This window comes from Lactuca serriola, chromosome 3 (genome assembly GCF_051521515.1).
Source record: "Lactuca serriola cultivar US96UC23 chromosome 3, Lser_US96UC23_V15, whole genome shotgun sequence".
Lineage (NCBI taxonomy): Eukaryota > Viridiplantae > Streptophyta > Magnoliopsida > Asterales > Asteraceae > Lactuca > Lactuca serriola.
Window position 1 is genome coordinate 310,347,871 of NC_136410.1, and position 24,802 is coordinate 310,372,672.

General features: G+C 38.0%; 1 pseudogene across 1 annotated transcript; it reads right to left on the reverse strand.

The window, feature by feature from the left end:
• Nucleotides 1-14,574: 14,574 nt before the first annotated feature.
• On the reverse strand, nucleotides 14,575-23,759 carry LOC145096339 (ribonucleoside-diphosphate reductase large subunit-like; annotated as a pseudogene). The gene is made up of 16 exons (XR_013703758.1): nucleotides 23,482-23,759; nucleotides 23,214-23,367; nucleotides 22,836-23,099; nucleotides 22,454-22,765; nucleotides 22,168-22,338; nucleotides 21,971-22,063; nucleotides 21,739-21,888; nucleotides 21,466-21,543; nucleotides 20,911-21,075; nucleotides 20,698-20,817; nucleotides 20,421-20,626; nucleotides 20,035-20,183; nucleotides 19,796-19,943; nucleotides 19,007-19,048; nucleotides 18,096-18,137; nucleotides 14,575-14,761 (listed from the first exon to the last, which is right to left on the reverse strand). The product of XR_013703758.1 is annotated as a ribonucleoside-diphosphate reductase large subunit-like (transcript).
• Between the last annotated feature and the right edge of the window lie 1,043 nt (nucleotides 23,760-24,802).

A 24,802-nucleotide genomic window follows, 5' to 3' on the forward strand; every position in this document is an offset into this window, starting at 1 on the left:
TGCAGATGTTGCCCAACATTCAGACCAAACGTCAGATTCCCACTAATAACCCTCATGAATGATAACCAACGAAATTCCCAACACCCAACCCTTAACCATACCATAACCCTCAAGGAACAACAAATACAATACCAAAAACCACACAATGAGACTAGCAAATATACAATACTCCAAAATAATCACAAAATAATAAGACATTAAGGAAGAAACATACCCGCAGCTGCATCCGACACTGCCCTGACCTCCTCTGCTGAAAGCTGAAAAGCACGACCTTGAGCCCTCGGGGGCTCCGCTCCACCCTGACCTCCACCCGTAATCCTCAAAGTGGTCGGTGCTGGAGCCCGCATCGGTCTTACAGCAAGCTGTGGACAGTTGGCTTGCATGTGGCCAACCTGATGGCACTGATAACAAATCCTCATATCCTAAACTGGGGCTGACTGTCGACAATCCCTCGCATAGTGCCCCTCTCTCCCGCACTTGTGACACGCCCCTCCGGACCTACAAGCTCCGGCATGACCCTTCCCGCACTTCTCACAAGTGCGGCTGCTCTGACTACCTGATCTGAAATCAACGGTCTTAGACCGTTTTGGCGCCGGATGCGACTACACCGGGGCCTGTCTCTGCTCTCTCAGCTGCAACTCAATCTCCAACTCACGCCGCCTAGCGGCCTCCTGCAACTCTAACAAGGTATCACATCTCTGCGTAGACACAAACTGTCTAAGAAATAGCTATGGTGAAATCCAGCATTGCCTTGGTTTGGGTGATCATCTTCTGGTTCTGCCTCTAGCCAACCAGCATTGCCTTGGTTTGCGAATTACGGATCGCCATGGTGAAATCCAGCCATTTTAATCTACGCGAGAAAAGGGATATAAGAAATAGCTAACTAGACGAACTGACTAAGATAATTACAGTAAGAACAAATACCCCTATGGTATTTCTTTATGGTTGTATTGGTAAGTTTTTAGACTTGTTGCCATATCACAACCATTCTTGGGCATATGCTAATCACTCCTCGGACCAGCATAGTTGATCATGCTATGCCATTCCCAAGACTGACCATATATCCTCAGGCTTACTTGTGATATTCAACAATCGTAATACTTTTGTTCTTGTCATTGTGACACTGGTTTTAGTATGAATGCAGGCACGTATACTTACTTAAATATTTTATTATTTAAAATTATAATTCTCAGACAGAGTGTTTTAATCCCTATGTATTTATAGTTAGTATATCTTTTATGGGTTGATATACTATATTAACTATAAACAAAGCTCTGATACCAATCTGTCACACCCCAAAACCGAGAACGGCGGAAACGTTCCGAGGTGGAGGACGTCATGTATAGTATCACAACAGTGTAAAATAGTAAACAAGCAACAACATCATCCATTGCATTATAAGTAAAGTTTTAATACATGTGTGTTCTTTCATTGTAATAAGACACCAAAAATATACAATCAAAAATAAAAGACGAGACTTGTCTGTGCTCCGTCTTCTCAAAACCTGGCCATCGTACATGTCTACTGTTGACCTGAGAATACAAGTTATTTTGAAAGGGAGTATCAGCTTAAAGCTGGTGAATTCATAAGTATTTAAGTGTCATTGTCTTGTTTTGAAAGGCTATTATGAATGCCTTGAAAACCTTTAAATGAAACAATTGATATAAGTTTGAAAACCTTAGAAAATCCCTTATTTCCTACTAGTTATGAAATGTAGTCTTCTACCAAGACCCGAATGTTTTTTAAGTAAAATGATAGTTTTTCCTTTTTATTGACTAGTACTAAAGTACTTAGTCTAACTCTTCGTTTATGTGAATGTATCACAAAATAAAGTAAATAGGAAAATGTACTAATGTATGTGTTATCACTGGGTACTAGGACTAACACAACATCGCAGTAAGCGACACGAATATCCTATCACAAAATAAGGTAAATAGGAAAGTATAAATGTAAGTGTTATCACTGGGTACTAGGACTAACACAACATCGCAGTAAGCGACATGAATAACCTCATGAACATCTGAAGCATGTCCACTTATCCTCTGTAGCAGCAGCACGGGGCAGGAAGGGTTAGTCCCGTAATCGATCTACCTGGTATAAGTATTAACCGTAGCCATCTATAGATGTTCATCAATCACTGGTGCTAATCAGTTGGGATTCGGAATGGTTAGTCCCGCCTAGTTATCCCGGGTACTGGGATAGACAGGACAATTTACACAGAAAGTACGAATAAATCTTCCTCGTGACTCTAAGTACGAGTATCCAGGTAAGTAAATACAGGATAACGCATCTATGTAACAATACTCATGTATGGTATTCATGTAAGTGTGTTCATGTATCATGTAAGCATATGTAAATGTACTCATGTATCAGGTAAGTATATGTATATGTACTCATGTATCAGTTAAGTATATGTATATGTACTCATGAATGAACCGACTCTTGTGTGATTCCTTGAAATAGGAATAATGTTTTGTTTCTTCTAACTATCCCTATGATAATTAACTGAAAGATAATTGGTTGTTTAAGAAGGTAAAAGTAATGGTTTTATAAGATATCAAAGAGTTTTGAAACAATAATACAGGGTGACTTGATGTCATTTTAATAAACATTTCAAAGGTAATACATTTGATAACAAAGTATTTTTAAGATAGAAAACCATTTCATGCATCACATTTGGTAGTATGTGAAATATGTTGAATGAAAACACAGTTATAAAATACATATGAATGATTTAATAACATACTGTTTTCTACTTGTATTCCCCCCCCCCCCATTAAAGCATTTAAAATCATTTAAAACATTGATTAAGGGGTATGAACTCACCTATAGATGGTGGTTTGGATGAACTGGACAGTGTAGGATTGTTAAGTGTCAAGTGAGGACTTGTACACACACTACGATCCTAATGAACATATAATCACACATATATGCACTCAATTAGTCTTAAATTACTAATTGATAATGTTAAGACATCCTAGAACATAATAAACACTTTATATAAGTGTTATAAGCCCTAAAGATTGCATCTAAGTTATTGTGGGACAAGGCACTTGGGTTTAGGGTTCCAAAGGACCCTATACATGAGTTTACTCTCCATATACCATCACACAAGGAGTTTACGGTTGTAAACTCTTGAGTTTACAGCCGTGAACTCCCAAGCTTGGTGATATTTTGTGTTTTGAAGTTCCAAATGATCCCTAGAAGTATTCTAACTTGGTGGTTTAATTCTGGGAAGGGTTTAGGGCATAGAAACACTCCTTTGAGGAGTTTACGGCCCTAAGGCCATTTCCTTTTGAGTTTTCGGCCGTAAACTCTTAAGGAAGGGTGTTTTTGATGCTTTCAAGTCTCATGCATATGTAGGATAGGTTCTAGACTTTTACCTAAAGCATATGAAGGCCTTAGGTACACTTTGGTGCCTTAGTTTGATGTTGACGGCCCAAGAAACTTATTAGGGTCGTAAACTCACTTTGGGAAGTGTTTTTGATGTGTTTTATGTCCTTGATTTAGGTGGGAACAATTCTATGTAAATGTCCAAGGCTTTAGGTGCACAAAAGGCACACTTTGGTCCAAGATTTTGGAGTTCACGGTCCAAGATCTTCTTGGGCCTTGAACACCCAAACTTTTGTGTTTCTTTCTTGTTTTCATGTCCCAAATACACTTATATACGAGTCTAAGGTAGTAGCATATCACGAGGGAAAGGCTAGGCATTGTTTCGGGAGTTTACCGCCCAAGAACACCTTGGGGAGTAAACTCCTAAATCTAGTTGTTTAGCTATCTAATCTATGTAATAAACACATTAAGAGCTATATAACACTACTAGAGAGAGGTACTCACGTTTTGGTATAAAAATCTGAAGATCCGTGAGAGAGAAAATGGCTTTTCTCTAGTTGAAAATGAGAATAATGAATGAATTTGGTTCAGAATTCTATTTATAGTCCTGAGATTTTTGGCAGAAAATATTTTATTCCCGAAATGATCTCTAATATAATAGAGTGTTGGAATAACAGTGTTGCACAAAACCCTAGTGCATCCACTCTCCTGATATTTCCCGAAGTGTAAACCCTGAATTTCTCAAACTTATACGAAAAAGTCTGAAAATTTACTGTGATTGTTATAACTTCTAATGAAGTGATATTGTTTGTACATAATGGAAATTTCGGGTTGTCACAAGAGACCCCAGTCTCGCCCTTGTTTCAACCACCAGACTCCCGAAAACTCAATACTAGAGCTACTCAAGCCCAAGATCCTCATGTAGCGTGCTCTAATAAAAGAGTATTTCCTCATAACCACCTCTCGCTGACTAGAGAATACTACGACTCCTCGTAGCATCACAACATCCTCTGACTAGTGAGTACTACGGCTCCCCGTAGCATCACAACATCCTCTGACTAGTGAGTACCACGGCTCCCCGTAGCATCACAACATCCTCTGACTAGTGAGTACCACGACTCTCCGTAGCATCACCACACCTCTGACTAGTGAGTACCACGGCTCTCCGTAGCATCACCACACCTCTGACTAGTGAGTACCACGGCTCCCCGTAGCATCACCACACCTCTGACTAGTGAGTACCACGGCTCCCCGTAGCATCACCACACCCTCCCTACGAGCTTACCACCTTTAACATCCCTAACCACCACCAGATTCCTGACCAATGGCCACCTGCCGTGGAGACACACGTCCGTTCTCATAACGTACCTCATGCATAATCTCGCTCTGCACTTTGCCTTGACCACTAATAACCCTGGTCTCATGATTCCGAACCGCAGGTCTTTATATCCAGATTTCTAACCACCCTCGAGCAAATCTCTGATCCCCTCCATAAAGTTCGGTTCTCCCCCACTTAGGTTTCGAACCATCACCAATTGACGCACTAACAACTATCCCACCAACTGGTTCCACTAGTAGCATTTCATACGCCCTTTGGAAGGTGCTACGCAACCCTCGATAATCTCTTATGAAGAGATCAATCAACCTCGAATACTCTGAATCTCAGATGAAATCCTCAGGAACTTCTCATCATTACTGCCTCTAGTCGTCCAAAATCTCATACTATCCCGATACCGAACATCTCAACTGTCCATTAATAACACTGACTCTTTAGACTGAAATAAAAATCATCATGCTCCTCAACTTCGACTTCTCAACCCCTGTTCCGACACATGAATCATCACAAGAACAAGGACTCTACTCCCACGCCCAATACCTATCATAGACAGAAGAGCCACTGTCATGATATACTCGTCTAGATTACTTGCTGATCTCGCTACCACACGCCCTACTATACTCAATCAGGGTGTAATGTGGTCCTTGACCATCCCAGTCTCCACTGACTACCTACTCATGGCAGATCATTTTTCTCGAGGCCGACATGCTGCTTGATACTCTGGTGGAAAGATTGTCATCATTGTCAACCTGCAGGGTTTACTCCTAAACCCCAAACTGTAATTTCACACCTCTCCTCTCAATAAATGCCTCTTTGGACTCAATCATGGCCCTCATGCCTAAACCCCATCGCGTCTAAACTCCACCAATCAATCCTGTCCGGACAACTGGAGAATCGTAGCATCATTTGCTAAGATGCATGGTACTCGAACCATGACATCACTTCGCAATCCGCTCCGATGTATGGTACTTGAACCATAACATCACTCCTCATTCTGCTCCGATGTATAGTACTCGAACCATAACATCATTCCTCAATCCGCTCCGATGTATGGTACTCGAACCATAACATCACTCCTCAATCCGCTCCGATGTATCGTACTCGAACCATAACATCACTCCTCAATCTGCTCCGATGTATGGTACTCGAACCATAACATCACTCCTCAATCCGCTCCGATGTATGGTACTCGAACCATAACATCACTTCCTCAATCTGCTACGATGTATGGTACTCGAACCATAACATCACTCCTCAATCTGCTCCAATGTATGGTACTCGAACCATAACATCACTTCCTCAATCCGCTCCGATGTATGGTACTCGAACCATAACATCACTCCTCAATCCGCTCCGATGTATGGTACTCGAACCATAACATCACTCCTCAATCTGCTCCGATGTATGGTACTCGAACCATAACATCACTCCTCAATCCGCTCCGATGTATGGTACTCGAACCATAACATCACTCCTCAATCCGCTCCGATGTATGGTACTCGAACCATAACATCACTCCTCAATCCGCTCCGATGTATGGTACTCGAACCATAACATCACTCCTCAATATGCTCCGATGTATGGTACTCGAACCATAACATCACTCCTCAATCCGCTCCGATGTATGGTACTCGAACCATAACATCACTCCTCAATCTGTTACTTAAAACCTTCAGAATACTCCATGTATCGAGTATAGGTCCTCTGCTTTTGGTAGTACGGGCCCATACTACCTACCACATCTACCTATACTTTCCACACGGACCATCCCATAGCTCCTAAGTAGCTGCTCAACCTTCTCGTTCACTAATTCCACCACGCGTGCTCGCTCCTCAGCGAAATGATCTACTCTGTCAGCGTACTTATCTGACTAAGGTTATTCTCTAGGCTCTTCTTTGGTCCTCCCACTTCTCTGCCATCAGCTGCTGAAGAGCTCCTAATGATGTCAGCCATCTACCTCCTGAATATCGTCATATTCACTTGGTAGCTGACTCCCATCATCGAGAGTTCCACAAAGCACGAAGCAAGTAGCATTCGAGCATCGAAGAATACATATGACTTACTCTGGGCGATAACCCCGCTTGCTCTGCTCATTCTCAAAAGTACCACCGAACTCTGCAACTCTACCCCTCGCGGGTACTAACTATTCCCTCGATAAGGACCACAATACTCATCTAGGCATCTCTCCTAGATTACTCCTCTACTCAAATCCCCCTAAAAGGATTCCAACTGTATACTCTCACTCATCACATGCTCAAAGTGCATCACATATAATAGCAACTCCTAGGCTAAGGCATCACAAATCAGGCCACTCTAGTCCTAAGATATGAAATACCTAGCCTGTCTCTAGCATGCATAATATCTCATAAAAATGCATCATAAATATCTCATAACACAAAAGTAAGGTATTTTGGGAAATCACCGTTCGGGCTCTGGCTGATTGTACACACTACTCTTCCTCGCTTTCTCTTTGAACTCTTATTTGCTTTAAAAAAAATCATTTCTTTGAAAACTTTTCTTACTTCCTCAGTTTGAGTCCAGATTTACCCGAAGGTGCATCCGAATCCCTCAAACCAAGGCTCTGATACCAACTTGTAACACCGTAAAAACTAAAACAATTTTTCACTTTGTTTAAAACCAACATTTTCACTTGAAATCGTTTTATCTCCAAAACACTTTTCGTAAAAATCCCATTTTGTTCAAATTACAATAAAAACTCCAATTCAATAACAATCCAGGATCCTCAAAAACGTAATTCTCCTCTGGTGTGTACAATCGAGTCGTTGCCGTCCCGTGATCCTGAGAGAAACCTGAAACACATAACACATAACACTGTAAGCACGAAGCTTAGTGAGTTTCCCAAAATACCACATACAACACATACGCCACTCAAGGCTACAATATGACCCTCCAGTCGGTGTGTCTCAGCGGAACCCTCCAGTTCCGTATCGTCGGACCCTCCGGTCCGGTCTATATCGTTGGACCCTCCGGTCCGGTCTTTAAACTCCGCATAGCATAAATCACAAAGACATGATGCATAGCATATCACATATAACATAATACTCAATGTAAGCACATAAGACCCTCCGGTCACACATAAATACCACTCAAGGCAATGTATAGTGAGAAGACTCACCTGGCACGAAGAATCAACCTCCAATCATGCTACTTGCCAAACACCGACCTCTAACTCTGTGTCAAAGCCCACAATTAACCCAATCGGGAACTAAGTCCAATTCCTCAATTACCAGGTCTAAAGGTAGACCATCTACCAGTCCATTACGGTCCTAACCCATTGGGCCCACCAAGGCCCAATAATAAATGCGTTTTCCCCAAGGCCCAATCTCACCCTACAAGACAAGCCCAACATGAGGCCCAAGACATCTATTTCATTCTCTGGTCACAGGCTCCACTAGCAGGCCCAAGGATTCCGGCCCAACACTTAAAGCCCAAAAAATCACCTAGCCCAAAAGCCCACAGAGGGGTTACGCGGGGCGTACCTCACTTAGTACACTCAGCGTACTCGAGCATGCACAAATCTGATCGGGGACCTCAGCCCAGTACGCGGGGCGTACTAAGATTACGTTGGGCGTACTCTCAGTTTTGCTTAAATCAGTTTCTGGGTCTTAACCCGTTAAGACCTTAACTTATCTCTTGGATCTGGACTTCCTAACATCTCTTACTCCACAAAGTTATCGACTTTAAGCCTTTGCATGGCTGATGAGGTCACAACACATAAAAACTCTTACTTTCTTAACCCAAAATGCTCATAACTCATGCATGGGTAGATTCACACGATCAAGATCTCATTTTTATGGTTCTTCATCACTAGATACACTTAAAAGGACAGTTTATTAAGCTTTGGAGTGCATCAACTCATAAAGTCTCAAGCTTGGGACCAAAAACCCTAAAATGGACCTAAAATGCACAAAACAAGAAGAGAGGGAAAGCTTGGAGCTTTATACCTTCAAATGGTGCTCTAGCCCCAAGGAAGCTCAGATCTACAGCTTGCTCTTCGACTTCACTCCCTTCCATGCTCCTTCTTAACTCTCAAAAGTCCACAAGAACACAAACAAGCTCATCATGGCCACCACAAGCTTCAAGAACGGATATTCAGGTTTGAGAGGGTTTAATAACTGAGGAAGGTGGACAGAAATGAGACCATCTCTTTCTTTTTATAGGGACACTTCACTTAATTAGGGTTTTCTTCTATGCCTAGTATGCCCAGCGTACCCCCTGGTACGCCCAGCATACTAGGTGGCTCTTGCTTAAGAAACACGCGCATCTGTACGCTAAGCGTACGCATACGTACGCCCAGCGTACTTCGCTGCCAACTTCTTGACTTTAAGGACTTAACTTGTCAACCCTCTAAACTTTCATAGCTTCAAAGATAAAACTTTGATTCCACAATCCTCATACATATCGAAAGGTAATGAGATCCCTTACGTTTCTAGCAACTCGCCTCAACCCGAAACCTTCTCGCACCCGACTCGTGGCCCACCAACAATAATCACTAACAATCTGAAACAGGATGTTACACAACTCCCAACCCAACCCTAGGGGTTGTGACTTCCTTGATACGTGTATGGGTCCTGTGCTTTCAGTAGTACGGGCCCATACTACCTTCCACACCTAGCCATAGTTATATCAAGTATCGCCACAACACCCTAACGAAGAACATACATAACAAGCACTCAACCCTCACTCCTAGAGGAACTCTGGAAATCTCACACTGAAGAGACCCTAGGCTAGCAGGCATCATAAATCAGACAACATTAACATGAAATCCTGAAGATTCCTAGCCTAGTACTAGCATGCTGTTCTATCCAAACTCAAAAACAATTAACATGAATGGTATTTTTGGGGTTACTTACTGGCTCCGGCTGATCGTACCTCTGCGTCCTCCTTTAATTTACTCATTTTGAAAACCATTTTTAAATTCTCTTTTGAAAACTCTCCCCGATTTGAGACTGGATTCACACAAATGTTCCTCCAATTCACTCAAACCAAGGCTCTGATACCAACTTGTAACACTCTAAAAATTTAAGCCAATTTAAACTTTTCAAAAACAACCCGGTTTCACAAAGTTATTACAAAAAGGTTTTCAATACAATTATTATCAGAGTCTTCCCAGAAACATATCATAAAACATAATCATGAGGAGCGGTACGATCACGCCTTTGCCTTGCCACGGTCTCCTGAAGAACCTGAAAAACATTAAACCACAACTGTAAGCTCGAAAGCTTAGTGAGATACCCCCAAACTATCAACCACATATACCATACGCGCACAACATGCCATAACATAACATAACACAGAACAGCCATGCACTTCAGGTCTACTATGTGACTGGTTTGCCGCACCGGGCCTTCAGCACACCTGGTCCACCCTCCGAGTCTAGCCATATCCATCGAGTCTGCAGTGTGGTTGGTCCGCCCGCATCGGGCCTTCAATCCACCTGGTCCACTCTCTGAGTCTACAGTATGATTGGTCCGCTGCACCGGGCCTTCAGTCGGCCTGGTCCACTCTCCGAGCCTCGGCACGTCTGGTCCACCCTCGTGGGGCCTACAGCCTATCCGGACCACTCGCTGGGCCTTCGGAATATCCGGTCCGCCCTGGGTATGTTGGCCTACAGCACAAAGTAGGTCCCGCCTCAACCCAATCCCAGTCCAACAACCATGTGCACATAAACGTACAATCACATACAATTCATATCCAATCAAACCGATCTAACAGACCACATAGCATGACATACTCTACACAGGATACCGACCTAACCGGTCACTAGCATAGCATCATCCTATATACCAGGATACCGACCTTAACCAGGTCTCTAACAAATACCATCGTAACTACCAGGATGCAAACATAGCAAAACAATAACATAACAACGATACCCGGATTACAATCCGATAAAGGGCCGGCCTTGGTGCCGTAGACCCTGTCGATATAGTGAGGATAACTCACCTCGCAACTGCCGAAACTCTGAAATGAAGAAGCAGATTCCCGAATCACCGCCTTACCGAAAATCCCGAACTATCCGAAGCAGCAAAATAACCATTAAACCAAATACAATATCCTTCCAAGGGTAAATTGACCAATTTACCCTTAACTCAATCCGGTCCATGACTAAGGCCCTCAATCAAAATATGAAAGGCCCATCGCTAGATAAGTTCTCAAGCCCATTAATGGCCCAAAAACCAAAAGTCCGAAGCAAAGCCTAATATTAGCCCAATTTACTAGATTGGGCCCACCTCACCAAATGGGCCTAGATCCAAGGTCCATAATAATTAGTGAGTCCACAATACTCCATCCATAATGTCCGGTCACGGCCCAAGATCTAGCAGCCCAATAACAGCCCAATCTCCTAAGGCCAAAAATGAAAACCCAACTGAGGGAGTACGTTGGGCGTACCACGATGCTCGCGAAACGGAATCGGGACACAGACCCGCTATGCTGGGCGTAACTCCGTTGAACTACAACATCTCAGAAGATCTTAATGGCTTTAGCTCTTAAGTCTAAACTTCAGATCCATAGGCCAAATATACCTAGGATTCATAAAGTCTTAAACTTTATTGCTTGGGACGTTTATAAAGCTCTTAACCCAAGGTCTTAATCCATTAAGACCTACTTATCTCACACATGGGACAACCACAGCCCTTGGGACCTCATTTTTCTCACCCAAGACCTCTCCTAAGGTCTGAAAGGACAGATAATCTCGACCAACTCAAAACATGGATCAAGATGAGGACTTTTGGGACAAGAATGGTGTCAATACTTCACAACACATAGATCTATACAATATGAATGCCAAGAAAGAAGCTTTATACCTCAGATAGGCTCCAAATGATGATGTCTTTCTAGATCTATAAGCTCCAGCCACTCCACTCCTTCTTTGACAACTTCTCCTTTCTTCCTTTATGATTTCCTTTGCTAATCCAAGCTTTCCAAGGTCAACCACACCCAACAATGGAGGTAAGACGGATATCTAGGGTTTCTGAGGGTAAGAGAGTGTCTATGGAGGCTGAGGAGGGAACCATTATGTTCCTTATATAGTGGTTGCCCTTAAAATTAGGGTTTTAAGACTCTGAGAGTACGTTGGGCGTACCTCTAGTACGTTGGGCGTACCCGACCTTGCACCCGCGCCCATTTACTCATTACGTTGGGCGTAACCCAGCCTACGATGGGCGTACCCACGCGTGTCTCATGCATGCATGGCTTACATTGTCAACCTTTTCCATTAAGGGCCATAAATGCCAATATCTTCAAAGTGTCATACCTCCCTCATTCTAGCTCCGTTTTCGATGAACTTTATATCCACGAAGTGGTGGCGAGAAGCCCTACGCTTCTAGATACATACCGTGGTCCGAAACCTTCTCAGATGAAACCCATTTCCCATAAAAGGACCAAAATACCCTTCCTCTTAAATCCCGGGGACTCATAAATAAATACTTTAAGAACGGGGCGTTACAGTTATCAGACCCAAATTAAATTCGGGTAGTGGGTCGGGTTTGGGTAATTTGGGTATTATCCGAAATATATAATTTTTTTTAATGGAACCCGAAAATAAATTTAATGAAATAAATATTTTGTGCTTTATTAGTTTTGTTTATATAAACAAACGAGAGATAAACGAAGTTACTCAACTTTGAACATTGAGATTTTTTAGTCAATAATACTTGGGATATCAAGTAATCTTTTGAGAGTTTAATATAATCTAATAAGATGTTTTATATATATATATATATATATATATATATATATATATATATATATATTTAAAGATCTTAGTTTAAAAGTTTAAAATGTTTAAGATAATTGTACCTATAAGTTTTGTCAGTATCTGAAGTTTCGTCAAGATAATGAGTTTGTTATTTGCAATAAAAACTGTAATCTAGAAAGCATTTAAGTTTAAAAACATGGTGACATATAAACAATTGCTTTTAATATTGTTGGTGTCGTAGTGCTCTAATACAAGAGATTCATGTTTTACAATAATGATAGTTAGTTAAACATGATCAAATACCTCCTACAGAGTACAAACTCTATGAAAAAAATTAAAATAGTTCGGGTATACCCGAAACCCAACAAACGTACCATATACCTGACCTGAAAAAAAAATCAGGTTACCCGGATACCCGAAAAAAATTAACCCGATACCCGATTAACCTGATACCCAAAAAAATCGAACGGGTAATTCGGTATTGGGTATTTTCAACAAGGATAGAAAAATGGCAAGGTTTACCGTTCCTAAGCAGTGTGTTTTATACATCAAAATTTATACGTGATGATATTTTATTTTTGTTTACTGTAAACTGTGAGATGAGAAGAAGTTTAGAAAATAGAGAAGTTATCTGGATGACAAATTCAAAGTTAGAAGTTTGTGAAACACCCATACCTCCAAAAGTAACTTATGGAAAAAAGAAATAATCAATTGAGTAAATTACACGAATGGTCCCTATGGTTTGGGGTAATTTGCACGTTTGGTCCCTAACTTATTTTCTTAACTTGGAAGGTCCCTAAAGTTTGTTTTTGTTGTGCGCTTGGTCCATGTCTTACCTAAAAAGATTATTTTGCTCTTGATTTATTAATTTATTTAAATAAAGTGAGGTAGGTAAGGTAAGCTAAGGTGAGTTGGAAGTGGGTTAGGGGTGTGTTTATTTAAATAAATTAAAAAATCAATGGCAAAATAGTCTTTTTAGGTAAAACAGGGACCAAGCACGCAACAAAAACAAATAATAGGGACCTTTCGAGTTAAAAAAATAAGTTAGGGACCAAACATGCAAATTGCCCCAAACCATAGGGACCATTCATGTAATTTACTCTAATCAATTGGGAGAATCCAATAGAGTAAAATATATGAATAGTGCAACAAATACAACACAAAAGATAAGAGAAGTACGCATAAGCATGATGTTAACGCTTGTCATAAGGAAGAAACAAACAAAACTTAAAAAGTTCATAAAACGCCATTAGCATCTGCTCCTTATGAGTCTTACAAATGATGAACAAGTTGGTCCACATTGCTCTTCAATTAATGTGCTAGATAGTTATAATGTTTATGATGAATAACCATAGGAGACTGAAAATACCCAAAAGACAATGCACATGCATGCGCATGCACGCACACATACAGACGCACGCAGGATTGCAATCATGAAGAAACCACTATGACATGAAACCTCATATTACCAAACAATAGAAATATTCTCCTGTCGGATTAGTATTGTTCAATTTTATGAAGACAACCAATATCACGACTATAATTTTTAGTACTTTTAGCTTCAACATTTTTGTTTATGTACTTAATAGTTTGTCATGTTTTATTTTGTATTTAAAAACCAAATATAATATAAGTATTTATTTGGTTGGAAATGAATTTATGTCTGAAGTTAGGATTTTTCTGGATTTAACCGAAACCATTTTTTTTTAAACAAGTTAATCCTTGTCCAAAACCGGTTAACCATTTCATGCTAAAAAATCTAACAAAAACCAATTTGGTTTTAACCGATATGGTACCTAGAAGAATTGATCTAACCAAATTGGATATTAAACCAGTTTCGCATTTCAACAAAACTAGCATATAAAAATATGTTAACATTACGCGTTTGGTCCCTAACTTTTTTTTTTGCACTCGGACCGTCCCTATAGTTTCTTTTTGTTGCGATTTTCATCCCGACAGACAAGAAAAGACTAACATACCCTTATCAAAAAAAATTATACGTAAAATTAAAGATTATATTATAGACTTAATTTTAAGGATTAATAAAAAACTTTGGGTCCACTCATCTCCATCACCCTCACCCATTCCCTTCTAGACTTGAAGCCAGCCATTTCAGGTTAATATGCATCTGTATTGTCACACCCCGCTAAAGCGGAAACACAACGTATGACAGCGATAACGGTTTCAATGCAAAAGATAAAGATATATCACCATAGCAGTATTTAAAAGTTTACAACCCATAGCTTCAAAAGAAACAAAATACAAGTTTTTCAAAATAACCTTGTTCAAAATATAACTTCATAATAGCTTCAACACGATGCAGCATGCTCTATGATGATGAATCTTTACATCCACTTATTAATTATTTCCTGAAAAAACATGTAAAACGAGCGTCAACTATGAAAATAGTTGGTGAGTTCACAAGTTTATAAAATCGAGGGTACAATAATGCTTTTCGTAAATACAAGTACATTGCTTTAATGATAAACAAAGTTGAATGCTATTAATGAATACAAGTTTATTGCTATAACGAGAACAAGCTTTGTATGTGTATGAGCAAACAATGAGTCTCAACCAAACCTATGACTGAAGCCCTATCGAGATCTATGCTTATCGTTACATAGATGAATATGGTATCATGCATGTGACAACTATCAATTCAGGTCATTTTCGGACTCATTCATCTTTATAATAACCATTCATGCACAACATGTCATGACCTAGTAGTATAAATTAGGTCAAAAATCTTGCATAAACTAGGATCCAACTAAGGTTCTGCAATCAATTTCACTATTGATACTTCTCTTTTGTAGGTAAGGTTGTGATTTTGTATGCTCTTTTGTCAAAACGTAGATTAAAATGATTGTGATAATCAATTTCACTAATTGTCCGTGTGTTCATTGATGAACTAACTGTAAAGGAATGAATCGTTTGTCCAAGTTAAATTTCTGATTAATGACATTGGACAGCTCCATTATTGGGCTTTTTATGTGGTATGTGTGACATACATGTGACAACTGCCAATTCAGGTTATTCTCGGACTCATGCATCTTTATAATAACCATTCATGCACAACATGCCATGACCTAGTAGTATAAATTAGGTCAAAAATCTTGCATAAACTAGGATCCAACTAAGGTCTAGGACTAATATACTTTATACTTACAATTCTAGTAAGTTGCTTAGCTACAATAGCAAATGTCAATACTATAATTAGAATAAAGCTTCAAGCTTTGTTATAATTGAAATAGGGTATAAAACCCTAAAAATAAATTAAAACATTCTAATTATTATTCAACATGTTGTTGAATATCAAACAATATTCCAAAAACCCTAAAGAGCCAAAAATCCAAACTTATAAATTATAAAGCTTAAAAACTTTATAAAATTTGGTTATAAAACTTCCAATATCAAATTCTTATTAATCAAATTATGAATTATGACCAATGAAATAGAAATTAAATTATCAAGTATTAATCATAATTTATTTGTTGAAAACAAGATTTTTAAAAAAATAAATCAAATTGCTTAATAAGCACTTTTATAAAAATCAATATCTTTATATAAATAATGGAGTTAATTTTTATAAAATTTAAATAAGGAGAGAGGAGGTTTAATGCATGGAAAATAATGGAGTTAAATACTAAATACTTGTTTTCACTGTCTTATTTTATAGCCCTGCCCTCAAATGAGCTGTTGATTATTGATTCTCTTTTTATTTTTTGTTAGGCCCGAAAGTTGAGTAAAGAAATATTTGAGACGATATATTATAGTGCCCTAAAAACTTCATGTGAGTTAGCTGCACAAAAAGGCGCCTATGGTTCATTTACGGGAAGTCCTGTTAGCGAGGTTTGTGTCTTTGGAATCAAACAGTGATAATTAGAGGATTGGGTTTATTAAATTATGATTATTTGTGTAGGGGATTCTCCAACTAAACATGTGGAAGGTAACGAGGCATTCAGGAAAGTGCGACTGGGATAATCTTCGTTTAATGATAAAGAAGAATGGTGTGCGAAATTCCCAATTTGTGGCCCTCGTGCCAACTTCTTTAACAAGCAAAATCTTCTCCATTTCTTTTGTGTTCATGCATGGCCAAAAGCATTTAAACCATTTCTAGTACATCTTGGATGCTCATTCATTCCATGCATGTGTTAGAAATCGGGCTTTACCAAAGAAATGCATGATATTCTTGTTGGAGGTGATTGGCGCAACGCACTCATTATTTCCGAGAATTTTGCTCGTTAAAGAAGTTGGTCACTCACCTCCAACAAGAACATCATGCATTTCTCGGAAATAATGAGTGCGTTGCGCCAATCACCTCCAACAAGAATATCATGCATTTCTTTGGTAAAGCCCGATTTCTAACACATGCATGGAATGAATGAGCATCCAAGATGTACTAGAAATGGTTTAAATGCTTTTGGCCATGCATGAACACAAAAGAAATGGAGAAGATTTTGCTTGTTAAAGAAGTTGGCACGAGGGCCACAAATTGGGAATTCCGCACACCATTCTTCTTTATCATTAAACGAAGATTATCCCAGTCGCACTTTCCTGAATGCCTCGTTACCTTCCACATGTTTAGTTGGAGAATCCCCTACACAAATAATCATAATTTAATAAACCCAATCCTCTAATTATCACTGTTTGATTCCAAAGACACAAACCTCGCTAACAGGACTTCCCGTAAATGAACCATAGGCGCCTTTTTGTGCAGCTAACTCACATGAAGTTTTTAGGGCACTATAATATATCGTCTCAAATATTTCTTTACTCAACTTTCGGGCCTAACAAAAAATAAAAAGAGAATCAAATTTCAACAGCTCATTTGAGGGCAGGGCTATAAAATAAGACAGTGAAAACAAGTATTTAGTATTTAACTCCATTATTTTCCATGCATTAAACCTCCTCTCTCCTTATTCAAATTTTATAAAAATTAACTCCATTATTTATATAAAGATATTGATTTTTATAAAAGTGCTTATTAAGCAATTTGATTTATTTTTTTAAAAATCTTGTTTTCAACAAATAAATTATGATTAATACTTGATAATTTAATTTCTATTTCATTGGTCATAATTCATAATTTGATTAATAAGAATTTGATATTGGAAGTTTTATAACCAAATTTTATAAAGTTTTTAAGCTTTATAATTTATAAGTTTGGATTTTTGGCTCTTTAGGGTTTTTGGAATATTGTTTGATATTCAACAACATGTTGAATAATAATTAGAATGTTTTAATTTATTTTTAGGGTTTTATACCCTATTTCAATTATAACAAAGCTTGAAGCTTTATTCTAATTATAGTATTGGCATTTGCTATTGTAGCTAAGCCACTTACTAGAATTGTAAGTATAAAGTATATTAGTCCTAGACCTTAGTTGGATCCTAGTTTATGCAAGATTTTTGACCTAATTTATACTACTAGGTCATGGCATGTTGTGCATGAATGGTTATTATAAAGATGCATGAGTCCGAGAATAACCTGAATTGGCAGTTGTCACATGTATGTCACACATACCACATAAAAAGCCGAATAATGGAGCTGTCCAATGTCATTAATCAGAAATTTAACTTGGACAAGCGATTCATTCCTTTACAGTTAGTTCATCAATGAACACACGGACAATTAGTGAAATTGATCATCACAATCATTTTAATCTACGTTTTGACAAAAGAGCATACAAAATCACAACCTTACCTACAAAAGAGAAGTATCAATAGTGAAATTGATTGCAGAACCTTAGTTGGATCCTAGTTTATGCAAGATTTTTGACCTAATTTATACTACTAGGTCATGGCATGTTGTGCATGAATGGTTATTATAAAGATGCATGAGTCCGAGAATAACCTGAATTGGCAGTTGTCACATGTATGTCACACATACCACATAAAAAGCCCTATCGAGATCTATGCTTATCGTTCCATAGATGAATATGGTATCATGCATGTGACAACTATCAATTCAGGTCATTTTCGGACTCATGCATCTTTATAATAACCATTCATGCACAACATGCCATGACCTAGTAGTATAAATTAGGTCAAAAATCTTGCATAAACTAGGATCCAACTAAGGTTCTGCAATCAATTTCACTGTTGATACTTCTCTTTTGTAGGTAAGGTTGTGATTTTGTATGCTCTTTTGTCAAAACGTAGATTAAAATGATTGTGATGATCAATTTCACTAATTGTCCGTGTGTTCATTGATGAACTAACTGTAAAGGAATGAATCGCTTGTCCAAGTTAAATTTCTGATTAATGACATTGGACAGCTCCATTATTCGGCTTTTTATGTGGTATGTGTGACATACATGTGACAACTGCCAATTCAGGTTATTCTCGGACTCATGCATCTTTATAATAACCATTCATGCACAACATGCCATGACCTAGTAGTATAAATTAGGTCAAAAATCTTGCATAAACTAGGATCCAACTAAGGTCTAGGACTAATATACTTTATACTTACAATTCTAGTAAGTGGCTTAGCTACAATAGCAAATGCCAATACTATAATTAGAATAAAGCTTCAAGCTTTGTTATAATTGAAATAGGGTATAAAACCCTAAAAATAAATTAAAACATTCTAATTATTATTCAACATGTTGTTGCATTCTTAGATCGCAGATAATACATCCCTATTTTAAGCCCCTGATGCCCAGAAACAAAAATATGAGGCAAAATTCAAGAAATAGCAATGAATTTACAATTCTTTGCGTAGTATAGCATTCTACTTCTATTTTTTTCTATTTGCAGCATTGTATTGACTTTTTTTTGTTATTAAGGCGATGGAATGCTGCCCAATTATAGGCAGCATTATGCTTGCATATTTTTTTATTTCTTATTAGGGCATTGTACTTGAAAAAAACTACCTAATTATGGCACTATTTATGGCACTGAAAGCTGATTTGTATTTGGATGATATTGCTACAAGCATATAAGTGGGTGGTTTTTCAAAGTACAATATTGTAGGAATTAATATATCCAGGATGCTATAGTAAACAAAACAATGAAAGTACACTGCTTTTTCTTGCATTTAACGCAACCATACATTTTTATTTTCCAAACAAATTAGCAAATAACAGAAACAAAACTTAATCAGGTGAACTATATATATGGGGCTAAAATAAATGCAAGAAATGGCAATATACTTCCATTTACATGTTTGTTATATCATTCTAATTGGAGTTTTTTCCGTTAGTGCATCACTTTCCCCCCTTTTTTTTCTTTTTGTTAAAGCATTGTACTTTATAAAAATGACCTAAACCCTTTATTTTCCCCCAAGCGTTTAATTTAATCATTTTCTCAAACATTTTTTTAAACAAAGCAGTTGATGTGGCTGGGGGATGGCTTACTGGCAATTTCAGCAAATAATAAGTACTAAAATAGTTGAAGTACCTTAGACCAAGCCTTAAAGTGCAGTGAAGATAGCTTGTCAATGTCAAGTTGAGGGATATGAATACTTAAACTTTAGCTCTAATCAATGTAGCATCCACGGTCAACAGCCATGTCAATCAAAGTCTCTGGGTTGATCTCCCAAACAGTTCTGAAATCATTAAACAAAAACAAGATCGGAAAGAGCCAAAGAGGAACAACTTTAATACAAATAAAATAAAAACAATAAACAATGTACGTACTTGTAAATAGCTTTAAAATCTTCAGGGAAAAAAAAAATTTCTAAACAGAACCACCACCAAGGATAATTTGATCCCGGAGAAAGGGAGACCAAACACCCATTTCAGTCAAGTCATGAAGCAAATGCTTGTTCACCACAGAAACATGAGTACTGCAAAAGACAGTTACCGGTCAACCATTATACATTATTTAGTTAAAAAGCAAACTTATTAGATGCTAAATTGAAATAAAATACATATTTTCTTGTTACTTTAAAAAAGTATAAGTTTAATTTACATAAAATCATAGTTTTCATTTAAACATAGAAACAAAAACCAGCTATATTGGAATTGCTCACTGATTCAATCATTCCAAACACTACCTAACGCAAGATCATAGTATCACGCACCCTGAAAGATTTTGAGTGTAGAGATTGGAGGTGATTGGCGCAACGCACTCATTATTTCCGAGAATTTTGCTTGTTAAAGAAGTTGGCACGAGGGCCACAAGTTGGGAATTCCGCACACCATTCTTCTTTATCATTAAACGAAGATTATCCCAGTCGCACTTTCCTGAATGCCTCGTTACCTTCCACACGTCTAGTTGGAGAATCCCCTACACAAATTAATCATAATTTAATAAACCCAATCCTCTAATTATCACTGTTTGATTCCAAAGACACAAACCTCGCTAACAGGACTTCCCGTATATGAACCATAGGCGCCTTTTTGTGCAGCTAACTCACATGAAGTTTTTAGGGCACTATAATATATCGTCTCAAATATTTCTTTATTCAACTTTCGGGTCTAACAAAAAATAAAAAGAGAATCAATAATCAACAGCTCATTTGAGGGCAGGGCTATAAAATAAGACAGTGAAAACAAGTATTTAGTATTTACCTCTTCTGAATCATATGTCATACCAAGCAATATAAAAATATCTGCAAGACCTTGGACCCCAATTCCAATGGGCCTATTATTTAAATTGGACTTCTCTGCAGTTGCAATAGAGCAAAAGTTCACGTCGATAAGTTTGTCAAGATTTCTGGTAACAAATGATGTGATCTGCCCAACACAACACAAATACAGATTTACAACTACACTGAAATAACAGATTCTATGGCTACATGCAAGAAATAGCCATTGATTGTGTGGTATTACAGCCTCTTACTTTCGTTTCTTCCTATAACGCCATTGTATTTTTTGGCAGTGTCTTTGAATAATCTACGCCAAAAAAAAAAAAAAAAAAAAAAAAAAAAACATTGTTCTATAGAATAATTCATATACTTGGAAAAATCAACACAATTATAGCAAGGAAAATTGATTTGTGTTTGGATGGCCTTGCTATAATGGAGTATATTCTGAAAGTACAATGCTGGAATAAACAAATCAATGGAAGATTGGAAGTGTGTTGCTACTTCTCATCATAACCCTCGATAAGTTTCAAAACTAAACCTCGGCTAGTTTTGCAAAATCAAAATTCCGTTTGGAAGAATCTCTGCTACCAACAAGCTTTGGTGGTTGAGAACCACCCTGAAACAAAAATATATCAAATACAAGTTCAGATGAAGCATAACCAAATTAAGATGGGCTACGACCCTTTTGTTTTGTTACACGAGACACGACTGAAAGAGTTTTATTGTATTTGACATGACACATCATCAAATCCAGTCACCTATGTGTAACAGATGCAGACTTAAGAGCAAATCATTAAAAAGCTGAGCATACCTCCTGTTTAACACATAGGGGTAATGCAATGGATGCTAGATTACACATAGCAGTTTCTGTTGGACTTGTGTACAGAATAATCCCAGCACATGGACTTGAACACATGATGGCACCAAGTTTCTGCTGATTGCTTTTTTTGTTACAGGAATCCTAGGAATGGACAATGGAATATCATCATACTCTCTAATTTATGAACATAATAACTAGAAAATATTTCATCTTATTGATCTACCTTATAGAGCATGTGAGGCATCCCGGTTTCCATCTGGGTTTTTAAAACTTCAAGCCAAAGTTTCATTGCCTTGACAACTTTCTTAGCTTTCCCCTGAGTGTGTAAGAGGTAGTTGCTATTAACTGATATAACCGATATAAGATTTAAGTTGATTAAAAAAATGTATATGATCGAAAAGGGTAGTTTTTACTTTTTACCTCTACTTCGTATTGTTCGTAGAGCTTTACAAAATCTTCACCCCAACAATTAGCCAAACCGGGAGCCTCACTTGGACAAAATAAAGACCAACTGCCATTACTCTGAACTCTTTCCATAAACAGATCAGGTACCCAAAGAGCATAAGACAAATCCAGAGCTCGTTGTTCTTCCTGCATGATTGTTTAATCATAGAACTTTATGAGCCCCAAATGTTTTAAAACTTAACAAACTGCTGAAGTCTATGCAGAGTTTCTAATTTTGACACAAAGGGTATTAGAATGCTACCTTCCAAATCCCATGTTTCTTCCTCAAATCAAGAAATTGAAATATATCAACATGCCATGGCTCCAAATAGACAGTGATCGCAGTCTTTCTTTTGCCACCTTCTCCATCAATAAAACGTGCAGTATCATTGAAGACACGCAACATTGGAATAATGCGACTGGAAGTTGCATTTGTTCCACCAGTTGATCCAACATTATGAAGAGAGACACCAATACCCCCTGCTGATTTGCTGACAACAGCACATTCCTTCAAAATATCATAAGTTCTTCCAATGCTATTATTGACCATGCATATCATAATGCAGCTACTCAACTACAAATTGGATTATTTAATTAGTCCATGTTAAATAAAAACCAGGAAAATATATAAGAATAAATCATACTTGGGAATTTGGTGTCCCAGCATTAAAGAGTGTGGGAGAAGCATGAGTAAACCACCCCTCTGACATCATCTGATAAGTCTGGATTACAGAATCAATGTCATCCTTATGAATCCCGATTGCAACTCTCATCAGCATATGTTGAGGGCTTTCAACAACCCTTCTGTTTATCTTCAAGAGATAAGATCTCTCGAGGATTTTCAGACCAATATAATCATAGTAATCATCCCTTTCAGGCACAATCTTAGCCTCCAACTCTTTAGCATGCTGAAGAGGAAAAACAAGTACATAGAAGACCATCGGTTCCAAATCTATACATATGTATAACATCCCGACTAAATCTCAAAACAGGCATAGCAAAATTGTAAACATATATCATACCTTAGTGATGGTATTATAAACCTCATATGTAACAAAGGGGGGGAGGGAAAGGGATCTTTCGACCCAGATCTCACGTACATTAGCTTGATCCTGCCCCAAACAACCAAGATTCAGACCGGAGATAAATGTGTTAGCAAAAAGTAGATTATCTTCACTTACGTTTCAGACAATGATTGACCCTTGGACGAGGGGAGATTCGAAAGCACAATCTTTGTAGCCAACTGTATTAAATAAGCAATTCAAATGAGTAATTATCAATTTCAAGAACAAGCATTTCAATTTCATTATCAACAATGCTTGCACTAAAACCAATAGAGGGCGAGTACAAAAACTTACGGAAATATAGTCAGGATGGTTAGCAGCCATTGAAGCGGCGATTTCCGCGACAAGTTCACTGGTGACATGCTGGTAAACACCACGTTCACATATTTTATTGGAAATAAGCACCAGATCACAAGTAAGTCCCGTGTTGTATTTCTCCAGTTTGGCAATTATATCAAACGGATTTACAATTTTTCTATTAAAATCTATTTTTACTAAACTCATATCGAACCGATTGTGGATAACCGGAAGAAGGTTTCCTCTGTATATTGTGAAGAAGGCTTCAAATTTTGGAATTAGGGTTTCTGCGGCGGTGCAATAAAAAAAAAATATATATATATATATATATATATATATATATATATATATATATATATATATATATATATATATATATATATATATGTGGTAATTAGCACCAATTGAATTTTTTTTAGAGTAAATTACAGTTTGGTCCTTGTGGTTTGTTTCAATTCGTATGTTTGGTCCAATCTTTGGAATTTTGATAGGACTCATCCTTGTGGTTTTAAAAAATTACAAATGTTCTTGGAGGTTTGGTTTTTGATGTTTGGCTCCTTGATCGTATTTTTAAAGAGTCTATCACTATTGTCAAGAGTATCCCTTATAGTTGTCGTCTTGCTTTCTCTCAAACTTTGAAAACAGCTATTTACAAGGTGATTGCCCAACCTGGTTCGGTTGATGCATGGATTTGTTTGTTACTTCTTCCTCGCTGCACACTGCAAGTGTTTAGGCCCAAGAATAGACAAAAATGTAGGTCTGGGAATAGAAAATACTTATAACAAAGTTCCATCTTGAAGTCCTTGGATACATAGGGGAAAGAGGATGGTATCGGAAGTTAGTTCAAAATATGTTAAACAATCCTGAGGTTAGGGCCATGGGATAGGGTGGAGGCATCCTTCAGAAAAAATCTACATCAAGTAACACCAACATCAGGCAGTGTCTCCGTAAGGTTATAGATGGGCATTTTACCGCATCAGTGAAAGTGTTATGCTCATCGGGTGTTGTGTCATACAATGGTGATACTATTAAAGCTTCGGAGGACAAACACCCTTTCAGGTCACCCCCACCCATGCCGAGCCCCATCATTTCTGAACCTTCCTTTGTAACAGACTCTGATTGTGTATTTGGTTGCATTAAATCTTTCCCTAAAGGAACTTCATGTAGGAAAGATGGCTTGAGGGCTCAACACATCTTGTATGCCCTTTATGGAGAAGGGTCTGCTATAGCCACAGATCTCATATGTGCTA